General features: G+C 46.8%; 1 protein-coding gene across 5 annotated transcripts in view; it reads left to right on the top strand.

The window, feature by feature from the left end:
• Positions 1-16,789, top strand: part of LOC146035936 (leucine-rich repeat and fibronectin type III domain-containing protein 1-like protein) — a 425,701-nt gene that overhangs the window by 267,440 nt on the left and 141,472 nt on the right. For 4 of the 5 annotated variants that reach the window (XM_083159653.1, XM_083159655.1, XM_083159654.1 and 1 more), the window contains exon 3: positions 7,934-7,988. The gene's annotated coding sequence lies outside the window, so the exon portion shown is untranslated. Of the gene's footprint in view, positions 1-5,075; positions 5,161-7,933; positions 7,989-16,789 lie in introns of all 5 variants that reach the window. The other variant, XM_083159657.1, reaches the window with a different exon arrangement.

Genomic DNA, 16,789 nt, shown 5'->3' with positions numbered 1-16,789 from the left:
TAATTGATCCTACACATGTTTATAGGGGAGCAAGGCAGCCAAGAGCTGAACAGGCCCTATAACAATACCAGGCTTTTATAATCAGTGCCCACTCTCCCCTCCATCCTCCGGCCCTTGATGCCACTGTAGGAGACATGTATGAAATATAATAGTGGGGACAAGGAGGAAAGCAAACATCCCAAACGATCTGATTTTGGTGGGACAGTCCTGCTTTTTGGGCACCCGCAGGCCTCAGTGTCCCACGGGGATATGGTGGTGTGTAGGTCTAGATGGGGGTTTTTGATTGCCCCCTATCACCCACTGCATCCAGGGCTGGATAAACAATGGGCCCAATGGAACTGTAGCTCCAGGCCCACTGTCCAAATAGGCCCATTTTGTAGCTGAGGGCCGGGACTTTCCAACGAGCCAGGCCCCATGTCGCTAGAACCGGAGATACTGCCAGACAAAGCTGGAACGTTTTCTCCATAGGATAACATGGGACCTGCTAATTCCGACACCCCCCCCCCCCCCTGGTTCCAATGGCTGCCAGTTCCCCCTCCGGCATCAAAGAAGCTCAAGGTTGATCTCAGTCAAACCCAAATCGCTGGGCCTTCAATCTGATACCAGGCTGATTTTTTCATTTCTGAAATGTAATTTTATGGCTGTTCATGTTCTTTGAGGGCAGATTTCCAGAGCCCAGTTTCACAGAAGCCCACTCAAAAGTTCTTCAATATAATACTGGCCGGTGTAAGGCTTTTCAGCACCCTAGGCAAAACTTCAACCTACCCCCCCCCCCATGCTGCCACCATTAACAACTTTCCAACCCCTTAAGGCGTACTTGCCTAATATTCTGGAATGGCTGGGAGGCTTCCAAAAACCGGGTGGTTCTCCCAGCCCCATGGGAAGGTGGGCAAGTCCTCTGCTTTCCCTGGAGGCCCCCAGAACCCTCCCCTTTACCACCTACAACAGAGTACAAGGAAGAGGGGGCAGCTAAGTAGGGAAGTATGGCTCAAGGGAAAGTATGTAGGTGAGGTCTTAGAAGTTCCACAGATGCCACCTGCACTAAGTACAACAAGGATCCTCACAGATATCCTTGATTTTTTTGATAGGCAGATTTGATGGCGCCCCCAGATCCTGGCGCCCTAGGCAGCTGCCTAAAGCTGCCTAATGGTAGAGCCGGCCCTGTGTCTACCAAGTTTTGTCTTTCAGTATTTTTTATAACTGGAATGCCGCCTTACCCTGCAGGTACTGTATTTTAGGACATTGGTGTCCTGCGGGTGCACCTTTGGAGGGAACCCGGCAATGTATCTCCCTGCATCCTGTGAGTGTAGGAATTTGTAATGGAAGGTAAGTATATCTGCAGCTTCTATTTCCCCTCTTTTCTGTGCCAGGCCCTTGTATATGCCAACCTCTATGCCATTTTCCACCCTATACTAAACCTTTGCCTTTTTCCTATGCCAGCACCCTGCCTTTTCCAGGCATATATAATTAGTTGAAAGTATTTACACAAATAGAGACACACCCATGAGCAGACCACCCAACCAGAACACGGGTCACGCCCCCCACATTATAAGGTGCTGGCCACGACCCCTATTATTGAGCATAATAGGCCCTAGATAATTTTTAGCTCCAGGCCCATTTAGACCATAATCTGGCACTGACTGCATCGCCTAGCAGAGAAGGCAGTGAGTAGATGTCTGGCGTAAGCAGTACGGGGACAAACAGGCACTAAGCTTCCTGCTGTGTGCTAAATACAGAACACAGGGTATGACCCCATTAGCGAGTGCTAAAGAGGTGATGCTTATTCCTAAATGGAGCCCTTAGGGTTTTATTAATTAATCTGAAAAATCATACCTCTTATCTCAATGACAGCGGATGTAGAAAAATATATTGTCCACATCATATAATGTGTACCGGCGATTTGCACCATCACGGCCGTCACCAGCAGGAGTTTCCCACCTGATATTCTGTACATCCCATGAACCAAGCCCTACTATTGCTGTCAATGCAGTTAAATGTGGGATTTATTGATATTGATACTTTCCTACTTTTGAAAACTAGTTTCAGTAAGATTATAGTTGGTAGTAGAAGTTTGTACGGTGCCCCATTGAAGGGGCGTGTCATGCTCCACCCAAAGGGCATGTCTAGTTCCATATATGGAGATATTGTGAACACGGCACCTAGAAGCGTGGGGGTGTACTACTATGGGGTTTATATTGGTTCATTCGATCCTCTGTGCATTCGCACGGAGGACCAATGTTGTGTGTCTGCGCAGGCGCATTTCTGCACATTTTCAGATGCAGGGTGCGTGCACCCTACATCGCGAACAGGGGGTGGGGGGTACCGGGCAGCCCCATTACCATATGGGAACGCCCAGCTTTTCATGATGGGCGTAACGCGGGGGTGGCCCATATCCGTCCAAGCATGCACGCATATGTAAGTGACTTGAAAGTCCCTTTTATATGCGTGCGCCTTCCACATCTTTCGATGGTCTGTGACCACCGAAAGATGTGGGTGTTCCTCGCAGCATGAAAATGGATATTTATGTTAAACATCCATTTGCAGCCAGTGTGGGTGAACCCGCGCTGCAAGGGGAGTGGTGGGTGGCCGGGTGGGGTTTGGTGGACTTGCAATTCTGCGAATCAACCAGAATAAGGGCCCATATCTGAGAGGAATCTTTTAAAATGACTTATATCCAAATGTAGATGAGCCCCAGAGCAGTTAGTAAGAGTTTCTATACGTGCAAAAGAAAAGTCACTGATAAATGTCAGGGATTGTTCATCTATTGTGTTTTACACGTGGTTCCATATAAATGGGCACACAACACCATGTAGCCATAGGGATCATTGTGTTTTATCCCAAATGCTGGGAAAAGGCACTGATGATTCAATGTAAATGTATCTATCTCTCATTCTTTTTTCCCCAAAAAATGTAACCGTGTAATGTGGGCTAGGTGACATGAAGGAGATTGCTAGACTTATGAGGGAGAGAGGGGGATTGCTGCTATTTCAGGGAGTCTCCTGCAGAATGCAGAAGGGTAGGCAACTATGATTGATATATATCGCTAATATCCTGCCTCTCAACATTGGTGGCAGAGGAGCAGAGTCACGGAGGAGGGAAATTAGGGGCATGTTCTATGGTCAGGGGCATGGTCTATCCCCTTTCTGCAGTGAATATACACTGTGCGCATGTGGGTAGCTGCCAAGCAGAGCAGCGGGAAGCAGTAGGGACTCCCTACTACCTCTCCCAACACAGGACACATCCGGCTCCAGGCAGAACGCGGGAAAATCGGGACAGTTGGGAGCTATACAATATATCGGCCATCGCTGGGACACACCATGGTTTATTGTGTAACCAAATTAAGGCTTATTCTGTATGGAAAAATATGCTTGGATAATATGCTTGGAGAAATCCAGCACTGTAATATCTCCATTTCCCAGTAAAACCATCACAACAGTTCTTGCCAAATATTGGGCCTAATTCGGAACTGATCGCTCATCTACAAATTTGCAGATGAACTGAGAGCACATAGCCACCGCAAAGACATAAAAGAAATCCCGGCCCATACAAACCTGCGAGAGAATTGCGAATTTATCGTCATTTGCTATTCACCTTCAAATCCATACGCAATTTACAATCCATCAACTGATTTTTTTCCAGCCTGTGCAAATGTAAGTCTGACTCTTCCACATCTCTGCTACAGAGACCGACTGATCGAAGCTAGCTCTAATGTCACTTAAAATGCCTGGGCACGCTTGTGTTTTTACTGATGCTCCCAGAAAACAGGAGGTTTCACCCACAAACGGCGGCTTCCTGTCCATCAATTTGCGAGCGGATTGCGTTTAGATATTTTTTGCTATTTCTGTAGTTTTTTTTGACTCGCACATACATGCTATGATCCATATGCATGAGCATTCATTCGATAATCGATAGGATTGTGAATTAGCACCATAGTGATCAACTCTGTATTGGGCCCATTGTCAGGTTAAAACAAGTCGAGGAACAGAATAACGAGCATTAGATGCTAATTCCATTCAACATTTTGTAAATTAACATTTGGGTTGGATTATTTTCTTTTCCAACAACATTCTGTCTATAGAAAAGAAATGAGTTTGATCTGTCAGTAATTAAAAATGATCATTAATAGCTGACAGGATTACCGAAGTGTAAATATGTTTCATGATAATGACACAAGGTGTTGCCTGCTGCCCCTACAATACTGCACCCTTCAGAGTCTGAATACCAGCAGGCTGGCATGGAAGTGTGGGGCAGCCAGAATCAGCCCTGGGCATAGTCCATAAAGGCAGATACCTAAGGAGCTCTGGCAGGGGATCACCCAGAAGGAACATCTGTGTGATTGCCTGAAAGGGGCACCAGTTAAAATCTTGACTTCTGACAGTAATAGAAGATAGTACAAAAAAATATACAAGAAAAGTGGTGTTGAACAATAAGGGCCAGATGTATCAAGCTTCAAAGGGTGATAAAATGGAGAGTGATAAACAACCAGCCAATCAGCTACTAACTGCCATGTTACAGATTGGTTTTAAAAATTGACAGGCAGGAGCTGATTGGCTGGTTGTTTATTATTCTCCATTTTATCACTTTTTTTGAAGCTTGAAACAGAGACGGAAAAGTAATCATGCGGTCAGTCACGGGCGTAACCACCATAGGTGCAAGGGGTGCAGCTGCTATGGGGCCCAAGGGGTACAACTGCTATGGGGCCCAAGGGGTGCAACTGCTATGGGGCCCAAGGGGTGCAGCTGAAGGGGGACCATCTTTACTGTCTAAGTAATGTTTTACATACATTTCTCACCATCAGTTGCTATATAGGGGGCCCTTAGAATCTTTTGCTATGGGGCCTAAGAATATGTAGTTATGCCCTAGTGGCCATTTAGATGGGAGCCTGGTCTGTAACGTCTCATTACTGCCGGCTGCCTCTCATTTCCAGGAAAAGTCCCAGGTTTTATAGATTGGCTCCCGGATTTCCATTTATACTGGCTGTAGTTTCCGCTGTTCATACTTCTTCTGTTCACGTAATATAATGCATGAGTTTTGTTCAGCATTCATAGCGACCTTTATTTGATTAATTACTTTAGGCCAGTGGTTCCCAAACTTTTTCGAATCATGGCACCCAGGATCAGCAGACCCCCGGATCCAGAGCTACCTACGGGCTCAAGATAGGTAAGTATCAGTATGTGTGGGCTTTGGATGTAATAAAGTTTTATTTTAAATGGGTGTCAGTGTGTTTAGTTTTACTATTTCTATTACTGTGGAATTACAAGTGCCAGCGGGCCCTTTAATGCCCCACATGCTGGGACTTGTGGTTCTCCAAGTCCCAGCATGCGGGGGAGGCTTGCTGGGACTCATAGTTCCACAGTATTAGACAGTGGTTTTTATTTCTATATTTTACACTTTATCAGCCTGGTGGCCACCGCTCCAAGGCCACCGGGGACAGCACCAGGCTTCAGCCTGGCCAGGTAAGTTCTGGAATGGGGGGGTCCCCACTCCCCCAGGACCCCTGGCCAGGCTTACCGGTCAGAGGGATGAATGCTTTGGCCGGGGGGACTTGTATATAAAATCTCTTCCCGGCTGTGGCATTACCCTGCTGGCTGGTTGGGCCTGGGGCTGGTTCTTAAAATACGGGGGACCCCTAGTCATTTTGTCCCCTGTATTTTGGGAACCAACCCCGGCCCTGGAGCCTGGGGCTGGTTTTATAAAATACAGGGAACCCCTATTTCGATGGTTTTCTGATTTTTTTAAAACCAGACCCAGCTCTTTCAGCCTGGTGCTGGTTACGGCCGTGGAGGGGGGACCCCACACCGTTTTTTAAATGTATTTATTTATACCTTTTTTCTTACACTGAAGCCTGCATGGATCTGACTGATTCGTGCAGGCTGAAGCCAAATACGCCTGAAAAATAAAGCGTATTTTCCAGGCGTATTTGGCCAGCAATAAGCAGGCGTAGGGGGAGATTCTCTAAGCAAGAAATGCGGTATAAACCCCGTTATCGGGTTTTTACCGCATTTTGGGATGCTGTAAGCATCCTCCGCCCGGTTAACGCGGCGGGGGGCATCACCAGAAAACCCATAGAAGCCAATGGGCTTCTACCGCATCCCACCTCCGCCCCGCGCCGACCCCCCGCTGCCCCGCACGGACCCCCGCCGCCTCGCATCGCCCCCTCCCCCCTCACCTGTGTCCGGGCAGCACAGCTCTGTGCTGCCCGGACCTGTGACCTCCTCCCTGCACTGATCCTCTTCCGGGTGCAGGGAGGAGGGGAGCCCGGCACAGCAGCAGCAGCGCCGGGTGTGTGAGGGAGGGGGGAGCCGCCGGGACCTGCTGGGACCCGGCGACTCTCACCGCAAAGGACAGCTCTTAACGCAAGAGCTGTCCTTTGCTATAATTATCGCATATGTTAGAACATATGTGATAATTATAAATGCGATGGGCGGCGAAGGGTGGCGGAGATTCTTAGAGAATCTCCCCCGTAACCCGCTAATTACGGCCGTATTGAAAATAGGCGTATTGAAAATTCGTCTGGTTAGTAAATTAGGAATCACCATTCTTTTGAATGGTGATTCCTATTCGTATTCTGTCGACAGCGTATACATTCGTATTTGTAAATACAAATGTGCCATAAATACGAATATGAATGGACGTATTTTTGGGATAGTAAATCCCGAAAATACGAATACCTATAAAATTGGCGTATTTTTGGATACGAATACGCTCATTTTATACGAATTAGGCTTAGTAAATTTCCCCCGTTGTGTTTATATCTTATCCTAAGGGTCAATGATGTGGTAATGGAGAGGATTCACTTCTGCTTGTCCACAATTTGACTGTTCTATTGGCCATAAATAACTTGAATCGGTCATGGATCATCAAACCAGGGCACCCCTGCAAGCCCCCCAAGGCACCCCAGGGTGCCACGGCACACAGTTTGGGAACCACTGCTTTAGACCATAGTGGAATTCTAGTGGTGTGATAAGCTACAATATACTGTGTAAGCAGTGGCGTAAGTTCGTCCCAGTTGCCCGAAGGCAAGCTAAATATTGGTGCCCCCCAAATAGCTCAATCAGTAAGACAGGTCAAGACAGGTTGTGGGTTCTAATAAAGGGTGTGACACAAAAATGATGTGAGGAGGGGAGTCAGCCACAGAAGTGATATTGCCGGCTTTCAATTAACTGATTCAAACTTGCAGGGGAAAAGAGGTGCCCCCTTGGGAGCAGGAGCCTGGCAGCAGATGACTCCATTGCCTCCCAGTGTTGCGCCCAGTGTATAAGCCCTATTGCCAAATGCTAGTGGATTCCCCTTTTGTGTCTCCCTCTTTTCACTATTGTGATTTTGATTTACCGCTTGGTATGCCTATTCTAGATCAGCGAAAGTCATTGGTTTATCTGAGTGGAATCCAGGGGCTTATGTAATAGCCTGTGAGCTGCATGTTCTATGGGAAGGGTGTGGTATTATTGGCTGACGGTAGGGATCCTGGCGGTCAGTATACTGATATAGGAATCCCGGCCACCGGTATTCCGACAGGGGAGCGAGCGCAAAAAATGCCCCATGTGGGTATTGTGGCTCGCTGTGCTCGGTTCTGTTTTCCCTCTATGGTGGTCGTGAACCCCCAGGAGGGAGAATTGCCCTTGTTGTTTATGATCCTGACTGTCTGGCAGTGGAACAGTCAGGAAATTGATGTCAGTATACTGACCGCCGACATCCCGACCGTCGGCAAGTCATCCAGCACTCCTATTGGAATTTTGGCATGTCTGATTTTCCATTTTAAATGTTTGCATCTTTAAAAACACGGGCAGACTCGGCAGAAAGTGCAGCTTGCAGGCTATGACATATATCCTCTATATGCATGTTTACCAGCTGAGAGTTGATTCTAAATCTGACCATCCTATAGTCTGTGGAAGATGTATTATTAATCAAATCATTTTTCTCTCCCCTCCAACAGGCACCAGTGCAGAGCTGCTAGGCTGAACACGTGTTCAAAGAGCTGCGTAACACAGGTGAGTGGTATGGTGTCAAACTTTGTAATGCATAGAGTTCTACCTGTTCCCAATAATAGTGTGTCAATGGTAATTACTAATGGGGTCATTCCTACCAAAGACCATAGTGTACTAATCAGATGGACAGATTTAAAAAATGTCCCACTAAGGACCAGTGTGTACTAATTAGAGGGACATGTGTAACAGATAAGTCCCACTAAGGACCAGAGTTTAACAGGGTTCGGTACTGGGACCAATTCTCCTTAACATATTAATGATATTTTCAATATTTTTGGCAAGCAATGTGTAAATTTTTGCAGATGATACAGAGGGACTTATACAAACTGGAGACTGGCTGATAAGTGGAAAATTAAATTCATTGTAGACAAATGTAAGGTCATGCACTTCGGGAACAGAAACCAGTGCAATACATATAAACTAAATGAGGTACTGTAGAGTCATATTGCCTACCCTCCTGGAATGGCTGGGAGGCTTCCGAAAATCGTATCCCCCTCCCGGGCCCCCCAGGAAGGTAGGCAAGTCTCTCACTCCCCCCCCCCCCCCCCGCAGCCTCCACACCCCCCTTCACCGCTGCACCGGGTCCGGGATTTTGCAGGTCCGCAGCAAAGGGGCGGGGTTAAAATTATGCAAATCGTGTCATTTCACGTAAGTTTAGCCCCCTCCCCCAAATCACAGACCTGCATGGGGCGGGGCTTTCTGATATCTGACTTGTCCCGCCCCTCCTGGCAGCAGTATCTGGGAGAAAAATAGTCGTTAAGTACAGATGGAGCGCCTCTCAGCCAGAGCCGGGGATCGTCAGAATGTCCCCGCTGGTCGATCGCCGGCGAAGAGGCGCTCCATCTGACTGGGATGCGCAAGCGTTTCGCACACACGCGTGCCCCAGTTTTCTCGCTTCAGGGATACGGGCAGGGCTTGGGGGGGAGTGCTGGGAGGCGGACGGGGAGCTCTGTCAGAAGGGGACGCGTGACCGCCAGACCCCTGCTAACCGATAGGCACTTCATCTGTATGGGTAGAGTTTGGCCAATCACTAGATGAGAAAGACTTAGGGGTACAAATAGACAATAAACTTAGCTGTTGTACTCACAGTTGAGTAGCAGCAGCAAAAGTAAACAGGATTCTTGCCTACATAAGAAGATGTATAGAGGCTAGGGATGACACAGTGATATTACCCCTGTTACTATGGCCCCACCTGGAATTCAGTGTCCAGTTCTGGGCGCCCCACTTAAAAAAGATATATTAATGCATAAAAGATAAAGATATTAATGCACAAACAAACCTGAGCAACACCAGGTAACTCAGATAGTCCTATATAATAAAAGGCTAATGCTGTTCCTCACCTCCACTGTTGTGCGCGCTGGTGGATCTTAGGTGTTGCCCAATGCAGTAATTTAAGTGGTGTTCTGTTTGGCAATGCACAGCTGCTGGTGCTGATGTTACTGTGACTGTATGTTGTTCTGTCATTTTGATGGGCTGGGTACTAGTGATAAATAAACTTGCTCTCTACAACAGATACATTATCTGTCGGAAGAGATTTAAATATAAAAAAGGTCACGTTTCCCAATTTGTGCTGATTATTATCTCGGAGGTTCTATCCTGGGACAGGATCCGCTTTGCAGATGTTTCTTGCTGATTTCCTGTTCTCCGCTTTTGATTTCACATATTACGGCGTATGGGTTATTATTATACAACGTGGGTGTGTTATTTCACTGGAATGAAATCTCTGCCAATGGTGTTGGAATGATATTGATGTCCATTTGTTACTTGCTACACTCTTCTGTTGCTTACTTGCAATCCCTCTTATACAGTAGGACCGTCTAATAGATTTACATAGCCGTAGACTAGTACTAACATTATTTAGCTCTCAAGTACCTTCACAAATTCATGGTATGGCAAGTTGCATAACATAGAGGGGGTAGAGGCCAATCACAAAGAGGTACTGTATATGCTGGGTTTACCATGGGCACGGGGAGCATGTTCAGGGCCTTCCGCTGGACAGATTTGGATGGGAATTCAGAGAGGGATGGCAAATGGTCTGGGGTGCCTACTGCAGTACCCAGGCCTCTGTCTGAGGTCAAGTTGGTGTATGCGGGGCAGACCTTTGACCCGAGGAGCGTGTTCTGGGCCTTCCACTAGATGGATTTTGATTGAACTGTCACAGACAGATGACAAATGGACTGGGATGCCTAACTAAGTGCTTGGGTTCCGGGTGTAACTTCTTCCCCCCAAAAAATACAAAATGCTAAAATTACCCCACAAAAAAATAAAAATTAAAAAATAATAAACAAATTACAAATTAAAAAAAAAAAATGTACAAAGTGCTACAGATACAGAAAAAAAAGGCAAAAGCATTGCCCCCCAAAAAAACAGTGATAAAAGAGATTGCGGCTCAGAAAAAGTCTGGGGATTATGGCTGTGACGCTTAAAACAACCAAACCCGAGCAATTGTAAACAGGGGTACTCACTGCACTATCATTTTAATTAGCTCGATAAAGTCAATACATTAACTGGAAGAATGAGCGCTATGTGTAATAATATTGAGAAAAAAAAAGTAGACTATAGAAATAAAGCACCTGTGAAAGAAAAAATGTTAAAAGAGTAATGTTTATACTCCTTTTTGAGTGGTTGAATGTCCGTGTGCGTGTACAACTTTCCCTACCTCTAAAATGGGGAGACACCGCTGGCGGCAGCTGAATGTGATTGCCTCTTTTTACTCACTCCATACGTCCGGTGATCTCTGGCGCATGCAAGAGCCCGATGATGACGTCACTCAGCAGCCATGGCTCGGGTTCCGATGTCGGGCAGGGTAAACGGGTGCAGGTGGATCAATGCATTTCGTGCGACTGGCGCACTTTTTCAAAATCGTTTTTGCTGCTTCTATTTGTTTTTTTCATAGGAAAAAACGGTACTTGTTTCCTAGCATGGCGCCCATCATGGGTCATCGCATACCTTAAGTTAAGGTATGCGATGGACGCGACCGACACGATTTTAGGGCTATTTTTAGCCTTTTTCCCGACAATTAAGAAATTGCGTCCATCATAATGGCATGTGATGCGACCGATGCGACAGACGCGATTTAACATTGAATGCATTGTATTCAATGTTAAATTCCTATGTAAAATCGGGTCCATTGTATGCCAATATAATGGCATACAATGCGACCGATGCGATGGACCCGATTTTACATAGGGAACAATGTTAAATGGCCCAATGGACCCGATTTTTGATTGTATACCCACCCTGATGGGTAATTTGTATGTCAAATGCCCCCCATTGTTAACGCCACCCCACGATGAATGCCAACCCGAAGCGTGGCAAGCGTAGCAAGTCCGCGAGGGGCGGCAGTACGTGTCCTCCGACCTTTTCATACCCCCACTATCCACGTCGGCGTGAAGTTGATTTTATATAGTGTGGCGAGCGCTGCGAGCCACCGAGCCCAAAGCGTGGCGAGCGGACACGTAATACCAGTGAAGTAATGCGGGGCTCGCTGCGCTCGCCATGCTTCCGGCTCGGTGGCTCACTGCGCTCGCCACATGTATGTAGTTAACGCCACGCCGACGTGGATAGTGGAAGTATGAAAAGGTCGGAGGACGCGTAACGCCGCCCCTCGCGGGCTCGCTGCGCTCGCCACGCTTTAGGTTGGCATTCATCGTGGGGTGGCGTTAACAATGGGGGGCATTTGACCCATCAGGGTGGGGATACAATGAAAATTGGGGTCTAGGGGGCATTTAACATTGGGCCCAATGTAAAATCGGGTCTCAGGGACCATTTTACATTGGCTCCAATGTAAAAATAGCGTTGATCGCTATGCGATTTGGTTGCATGCGATGCGATCGACACGATTTTTTAGGACCCGATGGATACAATTTTAATCGCTGGCGCCGTGCTAGGAAACAAGTACCGAAAAAACTTTATTGTGCAAAACGGAAGAAGTCACCAAAATTGGTGGGAACCACATTAAAATGCCAGTATAGGCTAAAAATATGGAAAACAATGGCTCTTAATACTATGTAAAAGAACCAAAAAGTGCTTAACTCATGAAATACTGGTTCTGGAAAGACACCAATGCGTTATCACCTTGATAAAGCTGGCACTGAGTCCAGTGAAATGCATTGGTGCCTTTCCAGAACCAGTATTGTTGGACCCTCTATCATTGTTTGACTCACCTGCTGACTCTCCGGACCACGTGACCCGGTCCCTCAAGTTTGGATGTCTTTGGCTGAATCACACCTGGTACCTGGATACAATTTGCTGAGAGGTTGTAGTCCCATCCAAGTCATCTAACAGGGACTCCCTCATACAGCCCCAGGATAATACGCCATGTGGACTCCATCATAAAATCGGGACTGCCGCCATTGTGGACAGTGCAGGTTATATACCAACCCTACCTTGGGTCAATTTACTTATGTAGGGTACACACCACGACAACCCGCTCACGATGCACGTTGTGAGCGGGTCATCAGTGTTTCTTCAGATCCGCTCACGATGATGCGGGGGGCATGACCCGCTCACGATGTGCACCGTGAGCGGGTCCGATCCAATGGCGACCCGCACCCGGCAGTATGGTCGTTATTCAGATCCTACATGCAGCAGGTAGGATCTGAATAACGACCGACCTGCGGGACCGCGCATCGGATCGGTCCACACCAGGACAGAAAAGGGCCCAATCACCACACAATCTACATCCAATTGGTCGGAATTGGATCTAGCTAGAGGGGATCGGGCCCTAGTCGTCCTGGTGTGTACCAGGCATTACTTTCACAATCTGCAAAATTCCTGATGCGGTTTTTAACCTTTTTTTTACTTTATTTATTTTATTCTTTGCATTTATTGGGCTGTATAACATGCCTTGTTAAAATTATATTTTAAGCATAATTGATTCACCCACTCTTATCCTTTAAGCGCTGCTTTCTGCTTTGCTTTTTCTAGGCTAAAAATATGTGTACAAACCTGAGCAATGCTGGGAACCTCAGCTACTGTAGTGCATAATTTTTTCCTTCCGTGTTTATATAACAAATTATTATTGGCTTACGGAAAATATCTCTAGATCTGAACATTAAACAATAATGAATGTGGCACATGTGAACTAACAGCAGCTGCCTGGAATAATTCTGAAGCGCCGATCTACAGTCGGCGACCATGTACTGGTGATAAGACCGTTTGCAACTCAGAAGGTGGTCAAAAGTTTTACTCCTTATCAGATTTAGGGGCAGATTTATTAAGCTTGGAGAAGAGATAAACTGGAGATAAAGCGGAGAAAAGGTAAAAGGAGATAAAGCACCAGCCAATCAGCTGTGTTTGAAAAAGACAGTTGGGAGCTGATTGGCTGGTGCTCTATCTCCTTTTACCTTTTCTCCGCTTTATCTCCAGTTTATCTCTTCTCCAAGCTTAATAAATCTGCCCCTCTATTAGGAAACAACACAGCACTTGTAGAGCTTGTGTGAAACAGGCTTTCTATCATTTATTTAGTTATTAGATTTTCAATAATACATCAGAGAAATTCTTATCATTTGGCTCAGTATTGCCTCCCTTCACCATATTGGACTGGATCTTACTAATTATGATTGATCACAGAAATAAAAAAAAACATACTTGCAGTATGAGATTTCTCTTGGATTTAATTTAGAGTCAAGCACCTACATTAATAGCATATGTCTGGGAATCCAAGCCTTCATAAGTGCCTAATTCAGCATGGGTCGCTAATCAGAGATTTCGCAGTGGACAGCTGCCGACCAAACAGAAAGACAAAATGCCCCAAAACTGTAAGAGAATTGTGGACCTTATTCTGGTCCATGCACGCTTGTGCGAATTTTCACTGGTTCTGCAATGTTTATGAACTGCGCATGTGCATGCACTATGTGCAAGTGGTCACGGCGCATAGACTGTTCACCGGCTGCTCTCACACAATACTGAAGGTGGGGGGTGTGGGGAAGCGGTCCGGGGGATGCGGCCATTGGAACACCCAGCAATCATGTTGTCTTAGTTTTGCGTGTGCCTTCCACATCATTCGATGGTTGGCAACCATCGAATGATGTAGGTATTTCCCCATAGGCTGCGAATGGATGTTTATGCTAAACATCAATTCGCTGCAGTGCGGGGGAATTCGTCCTGCAAATGAGGGGCGGCGGCATATGTGAACGGCGGGCGGGCGGAAAATGACACGCAGAGCTGTGAACCTTGCAGCGCTGCGTGTCAACCAGAATAACCCCACTGTGAATAGATCGTTAATCACTATTAACTCGCAGATCAATCTGCAACTCCTAAAACTTCGAAGAGACTTTGGGGGTCATTCAGACCTGATCGCATGGGCCTGAATTCGCATGGCGGCCGATTAGCGAAAGACTGTGGTAGGCAATCGCGAGGCCGTCCTGAGGTAATAGCCTGCTACTTTTATGAATTGCTATCCATTAGCTATGTGTTTGACAGGAAGTAGGCGTCTGGGGACGGTAAGTGGCCATTTAGTGTGAGTCCTAGAAAAAAAAAATATGCAGGGAGTGACAGGAAAAATGTACGCATGCCTGTGTTTTAGGGGAGGGTGTGTGATGTCAGCAACAGGTCGGATATGCCTGTATTCATCACAGGCGCCGAGTGAGTGTCTGGCTACTCTAAGCCTGCAATGACTGGTGTCCAGGGTACAAATCATTGGAATTTTAGCAGCCGTACACATCCATTACACAGCAATTACATTCATTTGCAAGGCAGGATTTCACTCTAGTGGGGCTGAACGCTGGCCGCTGCGATCAGGTATGAATTACCCTCTTTGTCTTCTGTGCAAATGTGAGTAGGTCTGAGGCTTCCTCTAATCTGCGACTGAGACAGGCTGGAAGTGGTCATCACTGATGTTACTGACCCTCCTCAAAAACACCTGGGCAGTTCTTTCAGACACTCCCAAAATATGGCAGGGTTCCACCCCCAAATGCCGGCATTCTGTCAGTCAGCCTCCAGCCAATTTGCGTTTTTCTGATCCATAAACAGTTTCAGGTGCTATTTTCCCTTGCGCATGCGCAATGTGTACGTTGTGCATGCACAGTCATCCGATAAACGCTCAATTTGCAAACTCTCTAATTAAAGATCTGTGCCGAATTAGGCCCTATGTATATTCAGAATGGATCCTTACTACTTCGGTTTGTCACACAAGGAAAATGAGCTACAGTAAATGCAAGACAGTTTGGAAATGGGCCTAATTCAGACCTGATCGCAAAGCTGCTTTTTTTAGTAAATGGATAGGGGTGGTCCAGTGCATAGCAACATTTAGCACAGCTGCCATGTATAGGATACTGGGTATATGGAGTTACCCTATCAACGCTAAGGTTGATTTTATATTGTTGCACAACTTATTTTGTTGGCTGTACACCTTTGGATCTGCAGACACATTGCACTGTGTTTAATTACACATGTGCTGGACTATCCTGCCACTATCAGGATATCTATCTTGCAGTGATTTATCTGATAGGTACAGGTAGTGGTCCTTCAGGGGCCACACCACACAGCATGTACCTATGTGTTATACTCATTTATGCAGAGTCCTGTACTGCATAGATCACTGCAAGTGCCCATTTTCATGGCACTTTCCATTTCTGAGGGAGGCGAAAGAGATGCAGGTACTATAGGGAAAAACACAGAGAGGGAGGGGGCAAGAGGTGCATGTTCTAAGGGAAAACACTGAGGGAGGGGGCAAAAGGGGCAGGTAATATGGGAAAACACTGAGAGGAAGGGGGAAATAAGTGCATATTCTAAGGGAAAACACTGAGGGGGAAGGGGCAAGAGGTGCATGTTCTAAGGGAAAACACTGAGGGAGGGGGCAAGAGGTGCAGGTAATCAGGGAAAACACTGAGAGGGAAGGGGAAATAAGTGCATGTACTAAGGGAAAACACTGAGGGGGAAGGGGCAAGAAGTGCAGGTAATAAGGGAAAACACTGAGAGGGAAGAGGCAAGAGGTGCATGTTCTAAGGGAAAACACTGTGAGAGGGGGAAAGAGGTGCAGGTACTAAGGGAAAACACTGAGGGAGGGGGAAAGATGTGCATGTTCTAAGGGAAAACACTGAGAGGGAAGGGGTAAGAGGTGCAAGTAATAAGGGAAAACACTGAGAGGGAAGGGGGGAGTAAGTGTATATTCTAAGGAAAAACACTGAGAGGGAAGGGGCAAGAGGTGCATGATCTAAGGGAAAACACTGAGGGAGGGGGCAAGAGATGCAGGTAATAAGGAAAAACCCAGTGGGAGGGGGCAAGAGGTGCATGTTCTAAGGGAAAACACTGAGGGAGGGGGCAAGAGGTGCAGGTAATAAGTAAAAACACTGAGAGGGAGGGGGGAGTAAGTGCATGTTCTAAGGGAAAACACTGAGGGGGAAGGGGCAAGAGGTGCAGGTAATAAGGGTAAACACTGAGAGGGAAGGGGCAAGAGGTGCATGTTCCAAGGGAAAACACTGAGGGAGGGGGCAAGAGGTGCATGTTCTAAGGGAAAACACTGAGGGAGGGGGAAAGAGGTGCAGGTACTAAGGGAAAACACTGAGGGAGGGGGGAGTAAGTGTATATTCTAAGAAAAAACACAGAACATGCACCTCTTGCCCCTTTCCTTTCAGTGTTTTTCCTTAGAATATACACTTACTCCCCCCTCCCTCAGTGTTTTCCCTTAGAACATGCACCTTTTGCCCCCTCCCTCAGTGTTTTCCCTTGGAACATGCACCTCTTGCCCCTTCCCTCTCAGTGTTTACCCTTATTACCTGCACCTCTTGCCCCTTCCCCCTCAGTGTTTTCCCTTAGAACATGCACTTACTCCCCCCTCCCTCTCAGTGTTTTCACTTATT

This window comes from Crinia signifera, chromosome 9 (assembly GCF_055691185.1).
Source record: "Crinia signifera chromosome 9, ASM5569118v1, whole genome shotgun sequence".
In the NCBI taxonomy this organism is placed as follows: Eukaryota; Metazoa; Chordata; class Amphibia; order Anura; family Myobatrachidae; genus Crinia; species Crinia signifera.
Note: the sequence above shows the minus strand (reverse complement) of the source record. Positions and strands in the feature narration are given on the sequence as shown.